The sequence below is a fragment of the Schistocerca americana genome, chromosome 6 (genome assembly GCF_021461395.2).
Source record: "Schistocerca americana isolate TAMUIC-IGC-003095 chromosome 6, iqSchAmer2.1, whole genome shotgun sequence".
NCBI classification, from domain to species: Eukaryota; Metazoa; Arthropoda; class Insecta; order Orthoptera; family Acrididae; genus Schistocerca; species Schistocerca americana.
Genome location: NC_060124.1, coordinates 454418697 through 454424854, shown reverse-complemented (window position 1 = coordinate 454424854; position 6158 = coordinate 454418697).

Below are 6158 nucleotides of genomic sequence, written 5' to 3'. Positions count from 1 at the left end.
TACATGACAATGTTTTGTAACACCGTCATCAAAGCTCTGTATACAAGACTCTAAATGTTTTAACAGTCTCTCACTTCCTCGACTATAGAAATCTGCTCCTTGGCCACGGAGCCATTGTAGAACACCTGTGTAAATGTTTTCATCGTTGGAAAATCTGTGATTGTTATGAATCAGTTCCTCGATACCTTTACATTGTCATCTATGGTAGACGTACAATTCGATGGTCTCCATTAGCGATTAGCATGACCCTCATCTGACCGGCTTTGGTCAAACTGTTGGCAAAATTTCACTGTTGCTGAACGCGGTATTGAATGTGGTCCATACAGCAGCAAAATTCACGGATAATCTCGGTGTCAGGCGTTATGCCCACAGTGATCGTTCTGTCCTATTCAAACTGAAGAAATGTGTCTGGAGGACACCCAGAGCATGTACTGACTTCTGACAACGCGTCACACTTGTTGCACAAGTCCGTATGTATATGCTCCTTTATAGTGTTTCTTCTATTTGCTATCTCTCTCTCTCTCTCTCTCTCTCTCCGTTCTAACAGGCCATGAAGGCAGACGGTGCCGACCGACTACCGTGTCATCCTAAGCCCACAGGCGTCACTGGATGCGGATATGGAGGGGTATGTGGTCAGCAAACTGCTCTCCCGTTCATATGTCAGTTTACAAGACCGGAACCGCTTCTTCTCAAACAAGTAGCTCATCAGTTTGCCTTACAAGGGCTGAGTGGAAACCCCGCTTCTCAAAAGGGCTGGGCAGACCGCATGGTGGCCCATCCTAGTGCTAGCCCAATCCGACAGCGCTTGACTTCGGTGATCTGACAGGAATCGGTGTTATTACTGCGGCAGGGGAACTGTTATGGAACAAAAAAATTACCTTCTTTCTCTTTCTCTGGAACTAAACGTATTTTGCATTTAGTGCACTATACAAATGTGATTTGGAGAACATCATTACACCAGAGGTCAAAGCTCTCCAGTACGCATATGATTTGTTTCTTTTTTCTACACTTAAAGGCCAAATCTCTGTGCCTGACTTAAGACAGGCATAGCAATCAGAATAAACTTTTACAAGTTTTATTCAACATCTCAGGTAGATGCACTGTATGAAACATCCTTACTGTTCCATTGGCATAGGCTTTGGTGTTCTGGTGCGCTTCCTCATTGGAAACGCGTAATCTTCGTCATCATATTCCGCCTTCTCTTCTTCGCTCTCTTCTACGTCTAGTATTCTCTGCTGTGAATGTGCCGAATTGGGACTTAGCGCTACACCTATAAAAAGCATCGCTGCGTTGTTTCGAGTAAATAAAAGATCTCTTTCTCTATAGCGCAGGGTACAGTAATATTGTGAAGCGTTTTCTATAGTCAAACTAGTACAAAAGTACGGAAATTACCTATATTTTTTAAAACCATGCCAACGCTGGGATAAACATGTTTCATGAGTCAACCTACTTTGAGCTTGCAGAAACGAAAGTACGTGATGAACAGAAAGCAAGTGGAGCGAAGTACAAGCCACAATCGAGGACAGCTAATTTACTTACTTTCTGAGCTAGAAGAAAATAAAATTAGTATGTAGCGTTTATTCATCAGAAGGAGTGGGGAGGATATTTGAGGATCTCTATGATATAGCAAAACATGAGCACTTGTTGGAATTGGGACCATCAAATTCACAGGGTTTTGCGCCAATAAGTTTTGATGTGTTTCCAAGTACTTGTAGGTAAACAGATAGTTATTTGGGTCTCCTTTTTTCTTGTGTGTTCTGACACTCGCAGAAACGGATATCCCTGACATCTGCCAAATGTAAGTGGTTAGGATGAACTTATGGTTCATACGAATGAGTACCAAGATAGTTTTCAGCTTCCTGCCCGTCTGAAATTCTCGAAGACAGGAGAACCTTCTAGTTACTACCTGGATCGTAGTGTCGCACTGACTTTACGGCCAGTTTCCGCACCCACAGCTGGAAATCGGAGAATAGTAGAATGACGTTCATCACACATCCAGAACCATTGGAATTCTTCGCCAGATTTTCGACTATGTCTTCTAAACCAGTCATACATGATGTGGGGGCCATAGCTATGAGATTCTCATACCTTTGCGTTTATTTCTCAATGCTTCTCGCAAAATTTCAAATACCTAAATATTCATCTTACTGTTACATTTTATTTTGAATCGAATAGAACACACTTTTTGAGTTCGAGACTACTGCAGGTTTTGGAGCCTCACATAAATACCTAATGTGAGAGCCTCTCGAATCGCTGCCGCTTCTGCAGTAAAATATGAACAACCTGGTGGCAGACGAAGTTCTTAGGAATACTTCAGCTGCGGGAGAAGTAATACGCATCTTTCTGCTGAAGTCTCTCGAGATTAAAAGCAATCACTATAAAAGTGAACAATGTGCGTCACTAAAGTTTAAAGGAGGGAATGAAACTGGAACTCATTGTGCCAAAGCAATTTTTCATCTTACTGTAAATAGTGAATACCGAGATTTTACATCTGATACGGGACAGGATTTCTGAGTTGGTCTATGGATGTATCTGTTTGAACCCAACTGTAGATACTGTGCACTGAGCCTGACGCTTTTACTGGCAGAGGGCAAACACTCCTCATTTCCGATGTAGACCTCGTGTGTGGAAGACAGTCTCATTTTTTCGCAGGAGCATTAATCTGTATTGGGCTGCTGCCCTACTTGGCTATTAAAATATCTCTCCAAGTACTGACGTCGAACACGCAGCAGACTTTCAACAACTTCTCCTGGTAAGACATTCTTGTAAGTTGTTCGCATTTCTCCAAGGCCCACAAGCCTGCACCCGAACTGTACTAAGTCAAGCTGATTAAGTGCACCTTTCGTAACGGTATGGTACAACGATCATTCTAATCGATGATGCAGAGAACGAAGACAGTGTTACAGTCTGCAGACTGTCACGTTCCAGCTGCAGGTCTCATCGCGTTAATGCTGTTTCTTTTCGTGGTTGCATAATGGGCTGAAGAGCACTACAGAAAATTTCTTAGTCAATATGTTAGGTCGTTGGCAGTCATACAGTCAGTGAACGTGTAAATGGCTCTGCCTGACCTGAGGCATAGAGATTTTATCTTTAATTGTAGAAAAAAGCCATAAATCATATTCATGCTGGAGAGATTTAACCACTGGAGTAATGATCTGAGCATTCTGGGAGCCTTCTTGAGTTCCTATGAGTAATTTTTTTTAATTCTTGCAAACTTGGTACTGCGCTTTGGAAAGATTTGAACACAAAACAAAATAAGTCTTTCAAGAGCTCTTTTAATAAACGCCGACAAGCCGACAACGGAATGGGTATGTAGGAAGTTGGACTTCCATGCACCGATTTAGTTAGGGAACTGGAACCATTATTTGAACTGTTAAGGGAGGTAGCACTCTAGAATTCAGATGTCGATAAAGTTAGTAGAAAAGTCGTGAAGGGACTATTTGTCACGAGAGAGAGCAGAGGACAGTGAACCTAATCCATTCCAAGGGCTGAATTCGTAGAGGAGTTACGTATTTAATTTATGTCTTTCATCTCAGACGTGAATCTTAGGAAATGATCATATGCGATGACTGCTGGGTGGAATTTATCCAGTTGAGAGATTTTCACAATTTTTAAAACATGTTAGTTTGAGCATTTATCTTGCACTTGCACGGGTAATTTTCCACAGATGAGAAGATGTTACCCATCTTATGTTCTAGTCGATGTTCGGTAGTCTCTGGTGAGTATTCCGTATTCCACCGTACCACGGAGTTCGTAATATGTAACTAAGTGATATGTCGCTTTTGATACTAGAAATCTGTTGCATTTAATACACTGAAGAATGTGTAGTAAGATACTTACACTGAGCCGGTTTCTGGTATACTTACTTCAGCAAGTGTGTTCTTACTTTTTGAAAGAGTGCCAGTTTTTGTTATTTGTGTTCCAGTGACTTTTAGGAAAGAATTCCACGTCTCTTGTTGTCGCTTCCAAAGTGCAAGTAACAGGAAAAGTTACCTGATCTTGATATTTGATGCAATATCGACCGAGCACAAATATTCACTTTTGGTGGCAAGCATTACGTGAGCCCCTATAGTGGAAAAGAGACTCCAGGATAGAACAGCCGTAGTTGAGGACTATATGGTGACTGTCTTCCATTACATTAGGTGAGCTATGTCCTGGGCCTCTTGTACACGAATATCCATAAACAGAGGTGTGAGCGCTGAAATAACTCTGCTCTGGTAAGTAAATGTACCTCAGGTGTTAATATGACACTCCAGATATTATATCGGAGTTAACTGCAGCTGCCATTCGTTGTGGACGTCCTGAACACTGACACTGTGTTAATATGGAATTCCAGTTCGCCTAGGACAAAAGAAGCAGGAGATATTGTTTGAGCCTCCATTGTGTCTCATAACTCCTCACTTGATGTAATATAAAACTAATTCGAAAACATCTGCATACCCGCACTGTTCGATGTTGCACTTCACCACAGACCCACTGAACGTGAAGCATAGATCTAAGCATATAATTCATTTTTCTCAACGATTGGAATAAATACGTCTATTAATGCAGATTTTACATTTTCAGGAGATTATTCCGACAGACTGAGGCAAGGGTCAAACTCTTGTCGGAGCCAGTCAAAAAAAAAAAAAAAAAAAAAAAAAAAAAAAAAAAAAAAAAAAACTCAACTTTCTGATTGCTATATAGTCCACGTTTCAGGCGGCTTCATCGTTGTCTTAATGTGTGGGCACTGGTTTACGCGTATAGTGATTTTGTTTTGGCTTCTCAGGTGCTACGCAGAATTTTCTGCTGTCCGTGTCTTCCCTGCAGGAAGAAAACGAAGAAAGCGAAGAAAACAGAGACAGCAACACCTTATGTAGAGCGCTATACAAGTAGGAAAGAGTGGAAGAAAGACCTTGATGCTGGGATAATGGATCTGAACATGGTGAGCAACTCCAAGACGTATCAAAAACGGCACAGCGATGTTAAAGCATTACTGAAATGAGTAACAATGCTTACTCTTGTAGCAAAATCTGTTCTTTTAATTTCCCAATTTTTTTCAATATTTCTACTATTTGTTTAGTTTTCTGGTATATAATAAATCTTAAATTAGATCTTACAAACAAACACAAATTTTTGTTGTCTGCTTATAATTCTGGAGAACTGTTGTTAGACTTTATTTGATATCTTTACGTTCTCAACGGTGGTATAAATTCGACAAGATGGCTGCAATTATCACATTGAATTTCCAGGTACAGTTTCTTTATTGTATGCACTTCAAAGATTATAATTGTTGTATCATTTTATGTTCATCTGAACACTTAAGGAGACGCTCTCCTTTATTGCCTGTGGTTCACTGTCAAAATCTCTTTGCCCTCGGCCATCCACAATCACTTCCTATTAAGAAGTTCAAATCCCACCTTAAGATAATATTACGTGTTTATGAAGCAACTACATTTTCATAGCTAATGAACATATATTTAAATAATAAGCGTAGTATTATATAGTCGAAATATTTGTTTTATAACAGGACAAATACTAACAATTAAATGAATCCGTATAAATAAAATAATGGACGTGTTATGAATAATTGCAAACCATTTAGTGTCTGTTAGCTTTCATTACTAATTTCTGCAGCAGTATTATCATAAACATAGGTTTTAAACGGAATTCGTTCACTTCGTTTGCATTAGAACTCTCCTTGCGTTTATTAATAGGGAAAATTTGACTGAAAGCATTGGCACTTACGAATACTTGCTTGTTTTTCCATTTGATAACACTGCTACATTATTTGATGGAGAAGTACTGCCTTTGTGGCATCAAAGCGGGGGTTCTGGAACTATAAACATACAAGAACAATTGCCAATGATACTTAGATATCAAAATACTGGAAACGATTTAGGTCATTGAAAGATATACTGTAACGGTAGATCAAGTATGTTTACTTATGGAGGTACCTAAACGAAACAATTGCCCTACAATAATTGGGAGTAATAATAAGGGTGTGAATCCTTAAAGAAGAAAGGTATAGCAACTTTAGAGCAACTATACAATTTCAGAAACAATTACACCGTGCGATGAATCTGACTTATTATATGTGGCAAAATTTATTCCATATAATAATTTATCAGGGCACATAATTTATGTTATTAACAAGGTATTTCACTAATTAATTTAAT